Source organism: Microcaecilia unicolor, chromosome 11 (assembly GCF_901765095.1).
Source record: "Microcaecilia unicolor chromosome 11, aMicUni1.1, whole genome shotgun sequence".
Classification (NCBI taxonomy): Eukaryota; Metazoa; Chordata; class Amphibia; order Gymnophiona; family Siphonopidae; genus Microcaecilia; species Microcaecilia unicolor.
The window spans coordinates 143169035-143189542 of record NC_044041.1 but is presented as its reverse complement, the minus strand read 5'-3'; the positions used below and the strand labels follow the sequence as shown (position 1 = coordinate 143189542).

General features: G+C 45.3%; 1 protein-coding gene across 1 annotated transcript in view; it reads right to left on the bottom strand.

Annotated features, from left to right (window-relative positions):
- Positions 1-19469: 19469 nt before the first annotated feature.
- RELB (RELB proto-oncogene, NF-kB subunit) overlaps positions 19470-20508 on the bottom strand; it is a 321053-nt gene continuing 320014 nt past the window's right edge. Inside the window, exon 13 of the transcript XR_003943711.1 lies at positions 19470-19480. The gene's annotated coding sequence lies outside the window, so the exon portion shown is untranslated. The remainder of the gene's footprint in view (positions 19481-20508) is intronic.

Sequence of the window (20508 nt, the reverse complement as noted above, 5' to 3'; positions counted from 1 at the left end):
CGTCGGGTAGCCATGCCTAGTTCAGTAATACCCGCTACCGGGCCCCCAATTGGAATCCAGGCCGTAGCAGAAAGGGCCACAAGTCTCTTTTTAGTCAGAGGATAAGTAGAGTTGATGTACTGGAGGGCTAATTCGATCGCCTCATCCTCTGTGGCAACGGAGGAGGGTAAGGACAAGGCCTCTCGCTTAGAGCGATGCGGGGATGGTGGCCTGAGAAGAGGAATAACTTTAGGAAAATAATTCAAGGTTACCAATACACAAAAATCATACGTGGGGGGAAGAATCATGTGGAGGACATTATCACAGAGCCAGTAATGACCAAGGAGAGGGTGAGGGAAGTTCCCAATAAATGTTGGCTCAGGATGGACAAGGTACTTAGGATGCCCATAATGCGAGCCCCTATCCCAGGGGGAACGAAGACGAAATGGAGACTTTGCACACCATAGGTGCCAATCCCCGATTGTGACAGGCTGCTCATTTGTTATAAACTCTTCATACCCCGGGGACTTATGAAAGTAGAAAATAAGCCGGGACACTATAGTCCTCTCAGTGGTACGGTTAGGAGCCAGATAATCACCTGGGTCATAATCTGCAGGTACGGTAGTAGGGCACATAGGAGTACCTGGAGAGACTACCCACACAGATTCCCCCTTCTCTGGGAGAACATTGGTATAGTTACAGGAAATGGGAAGAACGGTTGAGATGTTTCTTGTTAAACAAAACACTCCAGAAGCTGGATAGGGAGACGTAAAGACTGGCCTTAGAGAAGATTCAGAGGGGGAGGTAGCATTATAAAAGGACCACCAAGTATAATCCTGGCTCCAAGGGCCTGAACTCGAAAAGTAGGGAGGTATAAGAGCTGTAAGCGGCACAGGGACAGGAACAGCTGGGACATCTGTGGTGTAAGGAGAAAAACGGGAACACACAATACAAGGGGAAGTAATCTTTGCCTGGCTAATTAGTTCCTGGACAGAGTGTAGCCAAAGGTTGGAGCAAGTTGGGGTATTAGGAACAAGAAGGCAAGGAGTAGAAAACAACAACACCCAAACTACTAACATTTTCTTTCTTCCTAATCTAAAACAAATACAGCAAACTAATCAAGCAATAATATTTCAACAGTCTGTGCTAGTCACAGATTACTCTAATATAATGTTCTCAGTCTTTGAGTTCTTATACCAGTTGGGATAGAACCTCAACTGACAAGGATCAAGCTCTCAAATTCCAGGAAAGCCAGAATCAGGCAAGAAAGAGTCTCAGTATGAAGCCGAAGTCCAGCAGCTCCTGCGGTATGCAGTTGACCCTTCTTTTCAGCTAGTAGATTCTTTGGTTCGGGTCAAGCGCAGCTTCAATGGCTCCGCAGGATCACTTTCTGCTCTCCACTGTCTAGGCTCCGTCTGATCCGTACTGGGCTCAGTCTGGTCAGCAGACTTGATTCGAGACCAATGGACCCATGGAGTTATCCCTGCAACCTTCACAGCTGTAGGGGTAGAAAGCAAAACAGTCTTTCACCCAAACTCTATCCCCTGGCAGGAAGGAATGTACCTGAGCCTGGAAGGGGACAGGGTTTATTTCTCTCACATAAGACTGAAGCTCAGAAATTATCCGGCCCAAAAGGGCTACCTGCTCCTGCACCTGGGCAGACCCTAAAGTCCCAATGTCTCCCTTAATTCCCTGCAAAATGGCTTGGGGCTTCCCATACACAATTTCAAAGGGAGAAAGGGCTGTTCCTTTAGTTGGGGTGCATCGGAGGCGGAAGAGGGCTAGTGGCAGTGCCTGTGGCCATTTCAGTTGGGTTTCCTGACAAATCTTTTGTAGGCTATTTTTCAAGGTTCTGTTTGCTCGCTCAACCTGCCCTGAACTCTGGGGACGGTAAGCACAATGCAATTTCCAGGTAATGCGCAATGCGCGGGACAGGGCCTGAAGTGTGGCTTCAACAAAGGCGGGACCATTATCTGAGCCTATGGCAAGGGGCAGTCCATACCTGGGGATAACATCTCTAAGGAGGGCTCGAGCTACTTCTGTGGCTTTCTCAGTGACTGTAGGATATGCTTCCACCCACCCAGAAAAAGTGCAGACCATTACCAAGAGGTATCGGAGCCTACCGCTCCTGGGCATTTCTGTGAAGTCTATGACTAGGGACTCAAAGGGTGTTAGTCCTCTAGACTGAACTCCTGGTGGAATACGGGGTCCCTGACGAGCATTATTCTGGGCACAGAGAGTACATCGGGCAGAGGCAGTGGCAACCAGACTATCCAATCCTTCCAGCACCACTACTCGACTGAGTAGGCGGGCTAGTGCTGTTTTCCCTAAGTGTGACAGGTCATGAGCTTGAGACACTACCGGCCAAGCTAGGTGGCGTGGCACCAGAACTCTGGTATCAGGGAAATGTAACCAGCCATCAGGTCTCCTTACTGCACCTTCCTCTTGAGCCCATTTCTCTTCCGTTGGGTGTACATAGGCGTCCATTCTTGCAGTCGAATTTGGAACAGGGGGGTCACAGTACCTACTGGGGGTCCTCGAGCAGCTTCCTTGGCCACCCGATCAGCATGGCGGTTCCCTCGGGCCACTGGAGTATCTGTCCTTTGGTGTCCACGGCAGTGAATGACAGCTACCTTTTTAGGGGCCCAAACAGCCTCTAGCAACTGAAGTATTTCAGGTCCATACTTAACACGTTGGCCTGCAGCATTTATGAGTCCCTTTTCCTTATACAAAGCTCCATGAGCGTGTAGAGTTGTGAAGGCATACTTGGAATCAGTATAAATGTTGGTCACCAGTCCTGCTGCTAGCTCCAGAGCTCGTATGAGGGCCACAAGTTCTGCTTTCTGGGCTGAAGTTCCTTGGGGCAGGGCCCTTGCTTCTATCACCTTGTCCTCTGTCACCACAGCATAGCCTGCCAATCGCTTGGAGTTCTCCACGTAACTGCTTCCATCTGTGAAATAAATTACATCTGGGTCCCTCCAAGGAACATCTTTAAGATCTGGTCGACTGGAGTACACTTCATCCATGGTTTGGATACAGTCATGATCCGGTGGTCCCTCAGATGCTGGCAAAAGAGTGGCGGGATTGAATGTAGCTACTGTTTCCAGGTGTATCCGTGGATTCTCACATAAGCTGGCTTGGTACTTAACCATGCGGCTATTTGTAAACCAGTGGTTGCCCTTGTACTCCATAAGGGTGAGAACTGCGTGGGGGACTTTGACAACCAGTTCTTGCCCCAAGGTCAACTTGTCAGCTTCCTGGACCAGTAAGGCTGTTGCTGCAATAGCCCTCATGCAGGCTGGCCATCCTTTAGCCACTCCATCCAGCTGTTTAGATAGGTATGCAACAGGCCTCTGCCAGGATCCCATCATCTGGGTCAGCACACCCAGAGCAACCCCCTGTTGCTCGTGGACATACAGTGAGAAAGGTTTCTCCACATCAGGAAGGCCTAACGCAGGGGCTTGGAGTAGGGCTTTCTTTATGGCGATGAAGGATTGTTGAGCAATAGGTCCCCATTCAAATGGTTCCTTTTCACCCCCCTTTGTGGCCTGGTAAAGGGGTTTCGCCATCAGTGCAAAATTTGGAATCCAAATTCTGCAGAATCCGGCTGCTCCCAGAAATTCCCTAACTTCCCTTCTGGACTTGGGTTGGGGAATTGCAGCAACCGCTTGCTTCCTACTAACATCCAGTCTCCGACTTCCCTGGGAAATGCAGAAGCCCAAATACTTCACTTCTGACTGACAGAGTTGGGCCTTCGAGCGTGAGACCTTATAGCCTGCATCCAAGAGTAGCTCCAGCAATTCTCTGGTAGCCGCGAAACACTCTTCCTGGGTCACTGCTGCAATCAGGAGGTCATCTACATACTGGAGTAAAACTTGCCTGGAAGGCTCAGATTTAAAAGTCTTAAGGTCTTGTCCTAGGGCAGTCCCAAAAATGGTGGGGGAGTTCTTGAACCCCTGTGGCAGGCGGGTCCATGTATACTGAAGCTTCCGTCCTGTTACTGGGTTTTCCCATTGAAAGGCGAAAAGCAATTGACTGGCGGGGGCCACCCGAATACAAAAGAAGGCATCTTTTAGGTCCAGTGTTGTGAAATGGGTAGCTCCAGAAGGTATCAATCCCAGCAGGACATATGGATTAGGCACTACAGGGTGTAATGAAATAGTGGATTTGTTGACCACTCGTAAGTCTTGGACTGGCCGGTAGTCCTCAGTCCCTGGCTTCTGAACTGGCAACAGTGGCGTATTCCATGGAGACTGGCAAGGTTGAATAATTCCATGGGATAACAGACGATTCAGATGTGCTTGAATCCCTTCCAGAGCCTTTCGGGGAATTGGGTATTGACGAAGATGGATTGGCCGGGCACTTGGAAGTAAGTCTACATGAACAGGAGGAATATTTCGGGCCAACCCTGGGGGATTATTTTCTGCCCATACCCCATTGACCTGGAAGCTGTCGGCCAGGGATAGGTCAACTTGGCCCTGCGACTGATGCAGCCGCCATTCTTCTTCTAGGGGGCAGCAGAAACTCAGTATGCCCTTAGGGCTGGATATCGGGGGCCGAAAGGAGACTGAAGTCTGGCCATCAGAGTCAAAGGAAATTTGGGCCCTAAGCTTGGACAGCAGGTCCCGGCCTAACAAAGGGATTGGACAGTCTGGCATATACAGGAATTCATGAGTGACTGTGTGTGAGCCTAATTGGCATCTACGGGTTGTCAGGAAGGGCCTCCGGTTCTGCACCCCCGTGGCGCCCACCACTCGGACAGTTTTTCCAGACACAGGCGCTAATCGCTCCGTCACAACAGAATGTTCAGCTCCTGTATCAATCATGAATGGAATTGAGCGGCTCCCTATGGTTAGCTTGACCATGGGTTCCTGGGAGCCCAGTTTGTAGGAACTCGGTCTGTCCTATTCATCCCATTCTGCCATCTCGGCTATCCCAATGATGTCAGATTCAGAAGGCTCATACCTTCCCTCTCGAACTCGGCCTCGGCTTCCTCGATCTCCTGGTCCCCTTCTCAGTCCCTGGCGCCTCTGGGGGCATTCATCTTTCCAGTGCCCTCTTTCCTTGCAGTAGGCGCACTGATCCCTCTCCAATCGTGGTCTGGGATTCTCCCCTCGTGGCCGGGATTGATTGAAGGAATCTCGAGGCCTGGCTGGCGGTCCGGGGTCCCACTTTGGCTTCCCATTGGCTAGAGGTCGACCTCGGTTAAGGGTGGAATTAGTAATGGCTGCCGCCAAAAGGTCGGCCTTCTTCTGCATCTTCCGGTCAGCCTCTCGGCGCATCTCCTGATCCCTATTAACAAAAACCTTTGTTGCGATCTCAATTAGCTGGGTGGTATTCATCCCTGCGAATCCCTCCTGACGCTGCAGCTTCTTCCGGATATCTGGCATACTCTGGGCTACCAATGCACTATTCACCATTCTCTGGTTTTCTAGTGCCTCAGGGTCAAATGGGGTGTATGTTCTGTAAGCTTCAATTAGTCGCTCTAAAAAGGCCCCAGGGGATTCAGTTGCCCCTTGGAGAATTTCAGAGACCTTTGCCAGATTAATGGGCCTCTTTATGCCTTTCCTCATACCTTCCAGCAAGTCCCGGCAATAGCCAGACAACAGTTCATAGTGCTGCCCATTATTTGGATCCCAAGCTGGAGCTGCGCGAGGGAACCGAGTTCTAACCCATTCCTCTGGGTCCTGTGTCCCCTCGGGGACACGCGCTCGCGTGATGGCCTCAGCATTTTGTAAAATCTTCCGCCTCTCCTCAGTTGTGAAGAGGGTCAGGAGAAATTGTTGACAATCAGTCCAGGTTGGGTTATGGGTGGTCATAATACTAGCCACTAGGTCCACCACTGCCTGAGGCTTTTCAGTATAAGAGGGGTAATGCGTCTTCCAATTCAGGAGATCGGTGGTTGTGAAGGGTACATACTGGTAGGCCTGTGCCTGCATAACCTGACCCTCATTATTAGGATCCGGTCGAGTGGTGGTTACCTGACGCAGGGGCAGAACTCTCGAGGAGGTGGGAATGGAACCTGAGGTAGAGCTAGGAGCTACCCCCCTATCATGCTCAAAAGTGATTGCAACAGGTCTAACCCATTCAGGGGAGGCGTGTTGAACCCCTGATGGATGAGGAGGGGTACTCATAGACTGAGAGGTGATCACAGGTGATTCAGTCCATTGAAAAGGATGCCGGGCCCCTGATGAGTGGGTAGGGGTACTAGAGGGAGAGGCTGGGCTGTCGGGAGTTGAGGAGTCAGGGAGTGGAGCCCAAAGCGGGTCTTTGGAAGTTAGCAGGGAAGGATGTGGCAGAGGAGGGTAGAGGCTGGGTGAAAAGTCCAACCTAGGATGTGGCGGGGTTCGCACAGAAGGGGAGGAACTATCCGGAGAAGCCTGTGCTGGAGAGGCTTCGGCTGGACGCCGTGGATCTCTGGGGGTGGCACGGAACCCCAACAATGGACCATAAGGTGGTGGCTCAAGATCTGAGGGGTCATCAGAGAGTATGGGTTTCTCGGACAGGGTAGGGGCGGAAGCCACCGATTGGGTGGTAGGCTTCCTGGGGCTCTTTCTCTCTTCCAGTTTAGATTTTCTAATAATCTTTCTTTGAACGCGGCCCAACATGAACTTTACTGGGGATCCCATATAAGTTTTCAACCAAGAGGGAGGGTCAGTCACAAGGCTGTCCCAGGAATCTATATAGGGGAGTTGTTCAGAATATTCTGGTTCTTCTACAATTATGCTGTAGACCTTCCGGATTACTTCAATATCTAAGCTGCCACTAGGGGGCCACCCCACTCCCATAGATGGCCACTCAACTTCACACAAGGTTCTTAGAGTACTTAAGCTTAAAGTCTGTCCATAATCATTGACTAAAAATCCTTTCTTAAAGTTCTTAAGCATCCAATCTAGGGGAGTAGCAATTTGTCTAGATGATGTCCCCCCCATAATGCTTACAGTTACAACACACAAAAAGGGAGGGAATTTTTGGAAGTGTGGTAGGGGGTCCACAGATCCAGAGACAAAAAGGGTAAACAGACAACAATCGCTTCCTTCTGTCGCTGGCCAGTTGAACTCGCGTTAACTGGAACCGCAGCTATAAGAAGTCCACACTCATTTAACATTCATTCATCACACACATACTATACAAAAAATCCCACCCAACAATTTCAGATTTCTCAGATACAGATAAGCTCTGGCGGTTTCCCTACTAATCTCCACTAGACTAGAGGTACTAAGGCCTTCGCTGAGAGTTGATCAGACTCCCCTTCCCTCAATTTTTGAGGGGCTGGTTTACAGTTTCCTAGCTAGGATTACAATACAGAATACAGGATACAGAATACAAAATACATACCCGGCTAATGTTCCTCAGTCAGTTGGGTGCCAGAAATTGATGCAGGGTCCGGGATCCCACTGCTACCACCAAGAATTGTTGCAGGAATTACCACTATTGTTAGCAGAATCTGTGGTACTTCAGGAGTCAAACAGCACACACCAGAATGAGGGAGAAATCTTCTTTATTTGCCAGCAAACAAAGTAGAACATCAGCACTAAGTCTCTTCTTCTCTTTCTCAGCTCTCTGGATCTTTTGGCTTCTGTCTCAGCTCCTTCTCTTCTTCTTAGCTCTCTCCTTCTTCTTCTTACGTAAGCTGCTTCTGCTCCCAGTTATATACAGTTTTAAACCCCTCTAGCCCCCCTTACTTTCCAGATGGTAAAGAATAGATTGATTACCCTGTCTGAACCAATCATCTCTACACATATATTCAAAACTATCAGTTACATAGGTTTGATATTTCCTAAACTGACCTATGACCTGGGGGCTCTCACACTAGACAATGGGGCACCTATCTCTTGGCATTTTATTATGATTAATTTCTCATATTCCCAGCTAACTTCATAACTTAGGTTCATTGAGGGGCTAAGGGGCCAGTCTTACATTTACCTATAATTAATCAAGACTTTCCCTGACCTCTTTCACCTATTAGCTTTCTACACAGAACTCGCTAGGACTGTAGATAATTCAAACCAGATGATGGCAGACAAAGCTTCACTTGAAAAGTAACACTGAGTTGAACAGATATTCTACATAGAAATAGAACTTACTAATTACACAGAATAAAACATATTCTAAAATAAGCAGAAATCAAATAAGCAGAAATCAGAATTCCTTATAAGACAACATCTAACTCATCAAGAATATCTAGAATTATTTAAACTACAAACTTCTAACCAGCATTCAACTAATCCTTTAAACTGCCTGCAATATGCCTGGCTCATAATGGTATCCATATGTGATAAATAATTACTTCTCTCTGACCTTTTAAACTCTAGTCTAGCAAAAGTTAGACTTCTAAGTAATCTAAACCATATGGCATTCCTCCATCACTTGCAGGACTGAACCAAACTTTAAACACCAATTAACAATTAATATAATTTCTCTGCCCAGGCTGCCTCAATTGTATAATAATGCTAAAGTATGCATACATTTTTTAAAATTTGTTTTTAACAGTTGTAACATGTTGTTCTGTATGTGCAGCATGAATTATGTGTAGGAATTAATTTTTCACAACCACAAGAATAAAATGTGAAAATCTGTCACCTTCCACAACAAGAAAGAAAATTGATTGATAGACTGAAATCTTCTTCTATCTTCAACAATTTAAAATGCATTAAAATGTAAAATAGGTTACACTTTCATCCCAGTTCATATTACTGATTATTATCATTGCACCCATCCTTAAAATCACAAAGCAAGCAGTGTAATCTTTAAAGTACTAATGCTCTGAGAAAAAAAGGTTAGATATATTTTATTTACAATGTTTTCCACTCTGCCGGCAGAGCTGTAATGGTGATAAACAAACATGTGCCATATTGGAAAAGTCATAAAACAATATTAATATTCTGTTTATTAAATTTCTAACGGCTGTTAAATGGATTCAGAACACAGAACCACAGGTCAGATATGCATATCTAATAGTAATGTGCATTAACTTACCTTTGTGAAGAAACTGCTAAAATCAATTACCAAACTGTTTGCAGTGTTCCCAATGGATGTAATCGCAAAGTACAAGCGATTTGAACAACTTCCAATAAATGTTCAAATAAATCAATGTAGTTTAGTGAACCTATTAAACATGTGCAATGCAATAGTATCTCTATCCTACAAAGTCCTCTACAGACAGATTTCTGAAGCACTAGTGCACCCTTTTATATCAGTAAAATTCAAACCCCCATTCTGAAACTTGGCCTGATGGGAAAGGCATTGGAGATAAGCCGGCACCAGATTGAGACAGTACTGGTGTGACCTTTGTGTCACAGAACTGAAAGCACCTCTTTTTTTTCCTTTCATGTATTTTCAAAAACCCCATCATGTTTTCCACCATGAGCACTATAATTTGTTTCTTCATAATTGGTTATTATTCAATGTTAACATTTTCATACTTCACTGTCATCAATATTGAATATATCAATGTTTAAAACACTAATATGTAAGGTTTTCTTTTTTATCACAATATCTGTTTCTTATTTGTCTTGCATTTCCTGACCACTGGATCTTGCCCCTCTCCTGTCAGTTACCCTGCATGCCCCCCTTCACATAGTAATTAGTGATGCAGCCTGCAAATCTCCACATAGGTTCCTTGAACACACTAATTATAAACAGTGCATGGTATGACTCATTCAATTACCTGGCCAGAGGAAGTAGGGAGGGGTGAGAGGTACTTGCATGAAACCAATGCTTATAGTTATCCATTGTAATTTAGCCCTTCTGATCACAAATTATTTTTTTTATTACATTTAGACCCCGCGCTTTCCCACTCATGGCAGGCTCAATTCGGCTTACATATTATATACAGGTACTTATTTGTACCCGGGGCAATGGAGGGTTAAGTGACTTGCCCAGAGTCACAAGGAGCGGCCTGTGCCGGCGGTGCCCACTTTTTGCCACACCTTAGTAAAATGACCCCCCAAATTTTGAAAATCTCAATACATGCTCAAATTCATGTTTGCAAATATCTTATTTAGAGTACAACTGTAACAGCCAAAGGGCGTGAAGAAAACAGCTTGTGATATGACTTAATGGACCCACCTTAAAAAATTATCAAAAAGCAATGATATATGAACATTTAAGACCACAAGGTTCCCTTTGCAGACTAAGACACCTATAATTTTAAAAATAAGATGTTAAGCAGCTTCTAATTTAACACAATAATGAATATTATCAGAATCCTTGTTTATTTCGCGCAGGAGGGCGAAATACACCATGATCTTGGTATATTTGGGTTCAGAGGGCCGCCATGCATCAAGATCCTGGTGTATTTTTGATTAGAAAGCCCGCATACTGCAGGATCCTGGTCTGTTTGTGATGTCAGGGGCCACAGAGGCTGGGATCCTTGTTTATTTCGCGCAGGAGGGCGAAATACACCATGATCTTGGTGTACTTGGGTTCAGAGGGCCGCCATGCATCAAGATCCTGGTGTATTTTTGATTAGAAAGTCCGCATACTGCAGGATCCTGGTCTGTTTGTGATGTCAGGGGCCACAGAGGCTGGGATCCTTGTTTATTTCACGCAGGAGGGCGAAATACACCATGATCTTGGTGTACTTGGGTTCAGAGGGCCGCCATGCATCAAGATCCTGGTGTATTTTTGATTAGAAAGCCCGCATACTGCAGGAACCTGGTCTGTTTGTGATGTCAGGGGCCACAGAGGCTGGGATCCTTGTTTATTTCACGCAGGTGGGTGAAATACACCATGATCTTGGTGTATTTGGGTTCAGAGGGCCGCCATGCATCACGATCCTGGTGTATTTTTGATTGGAAAGCCTGCATACTGCAGGATCCTGGTCTGTTTGTGATGTCAGGGGCCACAGAGGCTGGGATCCTTGTTTATTTCGCGCAGGAGGGCGAAATACACCATGATCTTGGTGTACTTGGGTTCAGAGGGCCGCCATGCATCAAGATCCTGGTGTATTTTTGATTAGAAAGTCCGCATACTGCAGGATCCTGGTCTGTTTGTGATGTCAGGGGCCACAGAGGCTGGGATCCTTGTTTATTTCGCGCAGGAGGGCGAAATACACCATGATCTTGGTGTATTTGGGTTCAGATGGACAGCATACCTCTAGATCCTGGTGTATTTTTAATCTGCACGACCGCACACGGCCAGATCCTGGTATATTTTGCAATGTCAGGGGCCACAAGTACCAGGATCCTTGTTTATTTCGCGCAGGAGGGCGAAATACACCATGATCTTGGTGTATTTGGGTTCAGATGGACAGCATACCTCTAGATCCTGGTGTATTTTTAATCTGCACGGCCGCACACGGCCAGATCCTGGTGTATTTTGCAATGTCAGGGGCCACAAGTACCAGGATCCTTGTTTATTTCACGCAGGAGGGCGAAATACACCATGATCTTGGTGTATTTGGGTTCAGATGGACAGCATACCTCTAGATCCTGGTGTATTTTTAATCTGCACGGCCGCAGACGGCCAGATCCTGGTGTATTTTGCAATGTGAGGGGCCACAAGTACCAGGATCCTTGTTTATTTCGCGCAGGAGGGCGAAAAAGACCAGGATCTGGGTGTATTTGGGTTCAGATGGACAGCATACCTCTAGATCCTGGTGTATTTTTAATCTGCACGGCCGCACACGGCCAGATCCTGGTGTATTTTGCAATGTCAGGGGCCACAAGTACCAGGATCCTTGTTTATTTCATGCAGGAGGGCGAAATACACCATGATCTTGGTGTATTTGGGTTCAGATGGACAGCATACCTCTAGATCCTGGTGTATTTTTAATCTGCACGGCCGCACACGGCCAGATCCTGGTGTATTTTGCAATGTCAGGGGCCACAAGTACCAGGATCCTTGTTTATTTCACGCAGGAGGGCGAAATACACCATGATCTTGGTGTATTTGGGTTCAGATGGACAGCATACCTCTAGATCCTGGTGTATTTTTAATCTGCACGGCCGCATACGGCCCTATCCTGGTGTATTTTGCAATGTCAGGGGCCACAAGTACCAGGATCCTTGTTTATTTCGCGCAGGAGGGCGAAAAAGACCAGGATCTGGGTGTATTTGGGTTCAGATGGACAGCATACCTCTAGATCCTGGTGTATTTTTAATCTGCACGGCCGCACACGGCCAGATCCTGGTGTATTTTGCAATGTCAGGGGCCTCAAGTACCAGGATCCTTGTTTATTTCACGCAGGAGGGCGAAATACACCATGATCTTGGTGTACTTGGGTTCAGAGGGCCGGCATGCATCAAGCTCCTGGTGTATTTTTGATTGGAAAGCCTGCATACTGCAGGATCCTCTGTCTGTTTGTGATGTCAGGGGCCACAGAGGCTGGGATCCTTGTTTATTTCATGCAGGTGGGCGAAATACACGAGCTTGGTGTATTTGGGTTCAGAGGGCCGCCATGCATCAAGATCCTGGTGTATTTTTGATTAGAAAGCCTGCATACTGCAGGATCCTGGTCTGTTTGTGACGTCAGGGGCCACAGAGGCTGGGATCCTTGTTTATTTCGCGCAGGAGTGCGAAATATACCATGATCTTGGTGTACTTGGGTTCAGAGGGCCGGCATGCATCAAGATCTTGGTGTATTTTTGATTGGAAAGCCCGCATACTGCCGGATCCTGGTCATCTTGGATAGGAAGGCACAAATAACTGCAAATCTAATTTGCTATAGTTTTTGACAAACGGAGATGGCTGCTGTTGGGGGACTGGCTTCAATTTTATAGTCATACTGTCTCCTGTGGACCAGATATACTTATCCCATGTCCCCTCATGTAACCTCAAGGAGATAACAGTTTTTAATTTTGGCACAGTATAAGACATCACAAGAAGAAAATATAAGAAAAGCACTGGACTGCATTTAGGGCTATTTGCCCATTTAGTTATGTTTAAATGAAAGAGATCTGCATGAAACAAAAAATTTATTTTTATTTGGAGTTATAAAACCACTTGCTCCTGAAACATGTTCCAAAACATAATAATCCATTTGTGTATGTAAAAGGCAAACTTCTACAAAACAGATGAAACTCATTAAAAGGAGAGTTTAATTCTACTTCAATTTAATGTCTATATATTCCATCGTCTTTATAAACACCAGGCTTTACAAGGCAGATTACAGCCAGTTAAGATGAACCGATCAGGAAAAAGAATATTCTCACTGAAATCTGCCATCTGTATGATATAGAATAATGAATAAAAATTAGCACAACCTAAGTCCAAGGAAGACTGTGCTCTTGCAGTCCCAGATGGTACTGCTTTGAGTTGCTGTTTTGGAAAGGGGGACGGTGTAAAAACCGGATGCAGCGAAAACAAAGAACCGTATTTCCGCTTCGCAGCGATGCGACTGGTGATCGGTGATCGCTGCGGCCGTCAAAACAAAGGAGCAACCGTCAAAACAAACAACCGCTTAAGGTAGTACTTAGATCCGGAGGATCCCGAGGATCCCGCAGATCTGGCTTTTACACCTGTTTTCAAGATTACTCCTTGCAAGTGCAACAACAAAGGATTACCTCGCTAATCAAGCAACATGTCCGTTTTGCATTACTTTACCCGGCAAAACTCAGGATCATTCATAAGGGTCAAACCCATTTTTTCAACAAACCGGGGAATGCTAGCATTTTCTTGGAGTCATTACCACGGGCTTCCTCCTCGTCGGATACAGTGCCCTGAGATGCTTGTTATATAGAGCGTGCGATAGGTGCTGGGCTTGTGTATTGAGATCTGGATGTATAGGCACTGCTGAGTGCTGAAGAATGCTGCCGAACTTTTCAAGCAGATTCCTGAACGGGGATTAGAATGAGCAATGACTGATCTAACCATTATTGTAAAACCCCCCTCTTTTTTTTTTTTTTTTTACTGAGAGCCTTGTAGTGTGGACTTTATATATACTGGACTCTTGTAGGAGAATTGCCTTAACAACTGCCTGGGCTATGTTCCACTTGTGGGTGGGTGGGGTGGGGTGGGGTGGGGTGGGGTGGGGGTGCTGAGGGGGATTGGTATATGCGAATTATACCATTTCTCTGGCATTGTTTCCCATTCTCTCTGCCCTCCTCTCCTTACATGGTGAAGAAACCTTTTTTTTTTTTAATGTATAGTAAAAGGAACGAGAAGCGAAAGAATCTCTAACTGTATAGAAATATATGTGATAATAGGCATGACTTTGTTCAGAGTATACTCATAGGGTATGTACTACCTATGTTTAACTTTATAAGTTGTGATTCTTGATAGTTGAACTAATTTAGGAACTGGCTCGGGGGTGGGCATGGGTATCAGAATGAAGCAGTTGCAGCTATGAGGATGGGGGAGGGTTGTTTGTGCTGACTGAAGGTATAATGTTATCACTTTATTGTTTTCGGCACTTTATATCTTTCTATGTTTCTCTCCCTCCCCCCCCCTTTTTTTTAATGGGGTTACTATAAGCATGGGAGAAACCAATGTTTGCTCTATGCTGATAGGAGAGGGATATAATGGGGGAAAATGAAAATATGGGATAGAGGGGGAGGCGATCTAGATGTGACAACTCTTAGGAGCTGGTGGGGTTAGGATGGGGAACGTAAAGCTGGGTAGAAGGGGGAAGGAGGTATGTGGATGGGTGGGGATATAGGGGGGCAGGATATAGGAGAGGCAGACTGGAAGAGGGAGATTCATTTTCTATTGCGGATGAGTGAAGACTGGTTGACCTATAAAAGAGAGGGTAGACGATATGGTAGAGTATGCTGGAGGCTGGGACGGCATACCTGGATGTTATGGAAAATTGACTTACCTTATAGATCATACATAGGAGATGTCACATGAGAGACTGGAGAGTGTACTCTTGGAATGTGGTATATCCTCCCCCATAAAAAGGAAGAAAAGTTTACATAATCTGCATCGTAAGGGGACCATAGTAGCCATGCTTCAAGAAACCCATCTTTCCTCAGTTGAACACCGCAAACTGCAAACCTGGTGGGTTGGGGATTATATTGAAGCTCTAGCTAAGGGCAAGAAGGTGAGCATCTTGATACTGTTTCATAAAAGTTTACATATTGAGAAGATCTCACTGCAGGTAGATCCAGAGGGCCGATATATTATAGCCCACTTGAAGCTTGATGGATCTCCTTATGTTTTGTGTAACATATATGCTCCCAATGTCTATGATAAAAAAAAAATTCAGTACTATTATACATAAATTGAAACCATATGCTGGAACCCCAATCATTATGGGAGGAGATTTTAATGTAGTAGCGGATCCGATCTTGGACACCCCATTGTGAGGGACTAAATAAGATAATACTAAGGGGATCCCATTGTTGTGCGACGCATTGGGTCTTGTGGATGTTTGGAGGGTAATACACCCGAATGAAAAAGATTTCACACACCTTTCACAAGCACATCAGACTCAGTCTCGTATAGATTATCTCCTGGTAGGAGAGGGGTTATTTTCCAAAGTACACTCAGCCACTATTGATCCCACTGTGATATCAGATCATGCCCCGATATGGGTAGAACTAGGGGGGGGGGCATAAAGGCTCTTCGATTAGACGGTGGGCCTTTCCTTTGGATTTAAATCAAGATAGAGACTTTATGGATTATATTAGACGTAAATGGCAATTTTCTGGAGTTTAATGACCAACACAAAGAGGACACAATTTTATACTGGGAAACAGCTAAGACAGTCTTAAGAGGTGATATAATTGCTTATAGTGCTTTAAAGAAAAAACGGAGGGATGCGGCTATTCTTCATTTGGAGAAGCAAGTGCTGTATCATCGACAACAATATGGACAAACACCATCTACTGAGAATTGGGATAGATATATGGCTGCTCAGAACTCCCTTAATGAGTTGATTAATCGGCCAAATATTATCAATATCAGTTACATAAACATGGGAATAAGGCATGGAGAATGTTAGCCCGTTTGGTGTGGTGTAGCCAAGGCCCCAAAAAGGTGTTAACTCTTTGAACTGATACCGGGCAGTTGATTCATACCAATAATTACATTGTGCAGACCTTTCGGACGTATTATCAAAAACCGTATGCGGCGGATTCAGAACAGGATCTGGACCCGGATACTTATCTGTGTAGTTTAGATCTCCCCAGATTCATGGCAGCTCAGTTGGCAAATCTTAATGTACCAGTAGGCTTAGATGAAGTGGTGAGAGTAGTTGGAAAGAGCAAGCTATATAAAGCCCCAAGACCAGATGGTTATAGAGCTGAATTTTACAAATTACTGCTACCAGACATTCAGCACTTATTGGTACACCTGTTTAACATATTTATAGAGCATCAACAGTTAGCTAACTCTCTGCTTATGGCGGAGATAGTAGTTTTTCCAAAACTGGGAAGAGACCCTAGCCTTCTTGAATCATACAGGCCAATATCATTGATAGGGTGTGAAGCGAAATTTTTGGCCAATTGCCTAGCGTGCATCTTGCCTTCGGTGACAGTGGAACCTCTGGTGGGTTTTATCTGCGGAAGGCAAGTGATTAAGAACATTCGTACTATTTTGGCTTCTCTAGAACAGGTACACTTCTTACTAGTTTTGATGCTGAGAAAGCTTTCGATAGAGTCACTTGGGGATTTTTGTTTGCAGTGCTACGAACATATGGGATTGAAGGTTACTTTGAAAAGGCTATTCGGACATTATATAATGGTCCAGAGGCAAGAGTCATGGTTAATGGTCAGACTTCAGACTCATTTCCCATTTTAAGGGGCACACGTTAGGGGTGCCCACTGTCTCTGCTACTGTTTGCTCTAACTCTGGATTCTCTGATTAGGGAAATAGTGAATAACCCAGAGATTAGGGGGATTAACTTGGGAACTTTTGAGATTAAGGTGTCAGCTTTTGCTGATGGCCTGTTAGTACATTTATCGTCCCCTGATCGGTCCTTCCCGGTGCTCTTAGAAAGCTTCACTGAATGCAGCTCTTTCTCTGGATTTCGACTGAACATGCATAAATCGGAAGGGTTACCAACGTGTCCAGAGGTTTGTACGCATTGGAGAGGAATATTCCCGTTGAAATGGGCTTCGGAAAATTTTTGATATCTAGGCATCATGTTAACTAATAACACTGGGAATCTCTATAGAGCCAATGTTGATAAACTACAAGACAGCAACTGATGATTTGGCATAGTCTGCCGCTTTCTCTTAGTGGAAGAATTAGTCTATATTGCACGATTGTTTTTCCTCGATGGCTATATGTGATGCGTCATCTACCCTTTTATCTGCTGCAAAAAGATCTTCGGCTACTCCAGCAAATGCTTGTGTATTTTTGTTCGAGTGGAAAAAAACCTAAAAGCCTATTAGAGAGACTGTATGGTCACTGGAGGCTAGGAGGGCTAGGGCCACCTAATATACGAATGTATAATATGGCATGTTTGTTGAGACATTTGGCAGATTGGGTGCTTGGTACGGAGCATTATACGAATTGGTCCCTTGAGAAAGAATTATTTTTGCCATTACACCCTCACTAGATATTGCATGCTTCACAGCAGAACTTGCCATTGAGTCTGAAGAAGCATGTTCTTTTATATTCAATGTGATATGCCTGGAACCTTTTATTGTGTTTATTGAGAAAAGATCCCCGGTGTACGGATTTTCTACCTCTGGTGAGGAATCTGGATTTTGAACCGGGTTGGGATAAAGGGCTGTTTCATAAATGGGCATGGCAGGGAATATTTTATGTAGCAGATTTACTGCAAGAGGATGGCACTTTGATGCCATTTGACGTCTTAATGAGGAATCTCACGCCACATCCATTAAACATATTTGCTTATTCACAGGTGGCGCATTACATCAAGTCTGTTATGCCGAGATGCTCAAGAGGGGTGTACATACTACTGGAATAATTTTTCCTACCAGCGAATCAAACCAGTATCACGGTTGCCAGCCTTTATAAAGCTATAATGCAACTTATTCCTCGCAAAGACTATACTGAGCTGGTACATAGATGGCATTTGGATTCTGGATGTTTTATTAGAGAAGGGGAAGTTCTACATCTGATTCAGCAGATACCGCAGTATGTCTATAGTGCTACCTATAGAGAGTGTCAATTTTGGATCCTCACTAGATCCTATATCTCTCCGCAGCAAGCATATTATGCCGGATGCCGAGATGTTCAACAATGTGCCAAATGTGGGGGGTCTTAATGCTACATTAGCTCATGCCTTGTGGCACTGTCCAGCTATCCAAAGATATTGGGAGCATTTATTGCATAAACAAATTATTGCCACGCCAGAGAATATTATATTTGGCCAGATAGGGCAAAATACTATGCTTTTACAGAAAGATCACATATTTATTTACAAGGCAGCAGTGGTGGGAAAGAAATGCATTCTTCAGTGTTGGACTCAAGACAATGCTCCTAGCTTTTGGGCTTGGAAGAGTGTGTTTCATAATTTGCTACTTATGGAAGAAAGGGATGCAGAGATGACCTTAAAATGAAAGAAACAATTTTGGTCCATTTGTGTCAGACCTGTGAGTTCTTGTACCAAGTAGAGCGCTGCCAAGCCCGGTACTCGGACCAGGTTCTGCTTGGCGGCCGGACAACCCCGGGTTTCACCTGCACTGACCGCCGTTCCCCAGAGGTTGAGCCCCTATGTGCAGGCGGCCTGCAGGGCTTACGAGATGGAGCAGGAAGCGGAGTGATGAACGTGATGGCCAGACAGGGCAGCAGGCAAGAGAGTGATCCAGGTACAGGCAGAGTCAGTAGGCAGGCAGCAGACATGAGAGTAATCCAGGTACAGGCAGAGGCAGTAAGCAGGCAGCAGACACGAAAGTAATCCAGGTACAGGCAGAGTCAGTAGGCAGGCAGCAGACACGAGAGTAATCCAGGTACAGGCAAGGTCAGTAAGCAGGCAGCAGACACAAGAGTAATCCAGGTACAGGCAGAGTCAGTAGGCTGGCAGCAGACAGAGTAATTCAGGTACAGGCAGAGTCAGTAACGAAGAACAAAGTAGAGGAGAAGCACACTACTGAGCAAGTAACACCTACCAAAGTAGAAGCCGAAGCAAGGAGTCTAGGGAGAGCTCAGCTAATAAAGTGCTGGCGTCTGACTTCAGCAGGGAGAAGGGGCACAGACATAGGACAAGAGCAGGGGAAGGAGGAACTGGAAGACCAATAGGAGACAAGCAAGGGAAGCCAGGCAGAGGAAGAGCAGACCCAGGTGGGTGGAAGCAAAGCAATCAAGGAGCTTGTAGCCAGAGAAGAACCACACACACGTCTCAGGGCTGTGCCAGTCAAGTGTGCTTGTCGACGGGACCCTGCACAGCCCGAGGATGCTACTTGCGTTGAGGTAGGGGACATGACAGTTTGGGGCCACATATTATGGCGTTGTCACCAAGAGTATGCAGTCTTCTGAACCAGCTCACTCTGTAGTGTTTAGGAAGGGGGGGGGATAGGTCCTAGATGGGATTGGGTTCAGGCAAGTGGAGCAGGGGGAATAGCAAGGAAGGATTAGGAAATGGAATTGGGAATGTCCTTGTGTCTGTTTTGGAAGGGTGGTTATTAGGGTGGAGATATAGAACCTTCAGCTTGGCCCTTTTGCTAGTACTCAGTGCTCTGATATTGGGAGATTTTTACTTCAGAATCATTGCAGCACTCTTTCCTGGTATTAGGTGCAATGCTTCTCCTAGAGGAGGGGGGTTAGGAACGGGAGGGGTGGGGGTAGGGGAGGAGAGGATAGATGGGGGGGGGGGGGGGGGGATGATATGTATAGAAATGTTTATCTATTTGAATAGAGTTGAAGGCTCCTCAGTTGTTGGACGAGGAGCAGACATGATAAAGACCTGTTAAATTTGGATGACAAATTGATCACATGAGCATTTTATTAATGATGCTGGTTACTGGTTGATGTTTGTATTATTTTATTGTTTGGTATACTTAAATTCTTGTCATCAATAAAAAATATTTACATAATTTATGTGGGTCAATTAGTCTATGCACTTTGTGTTTAAAAGGGTTTATGATTTTTAATATAGAAATATCTATCTTATATGTGTATTAAACATCTTTTTAAACTATTGATTTATTCTAACCAAATATGGACTAATATATGTTGAGTACATATATTTGTTTGATTTTAATTTGATGTCTGAGATTTTTATGATTTTAAATTCTTTTACATGTTCCAATTATACAGTATAAGTCCCTGATGCAGTATCAAGGAAAGGGAAATGGGTCTTGATATACCACCTTTCTGAGGTTTTTGCAACTACATTCAAAGTGGTTTACATATATTCAGGTACTTATTTTGTACCACGGGCAATGGAGGGTTAAGTGACCACGTTGGGCATTGTATGTTTGAAAGCGATTGGAATACAGTTCTTCAACATCAGAAAATGTGTATTCTGCTTCCTGTGGACTGCCAGACATAGAAAGAGCCTCAGAGAGAAGCTGGGGCTGATCCGCTGCCTGAATGATCTGTTGTTGTTGCAGCATCAGCTCCTCCCTGAGCATGGCTCGGAACCGCTCAAAGGAAGGCATCAACAAAGGTGGGGGTGACTGCCTAAGACCCCACTGGAGCAGGTCATATACCCAGATCTTTACGCCTCTC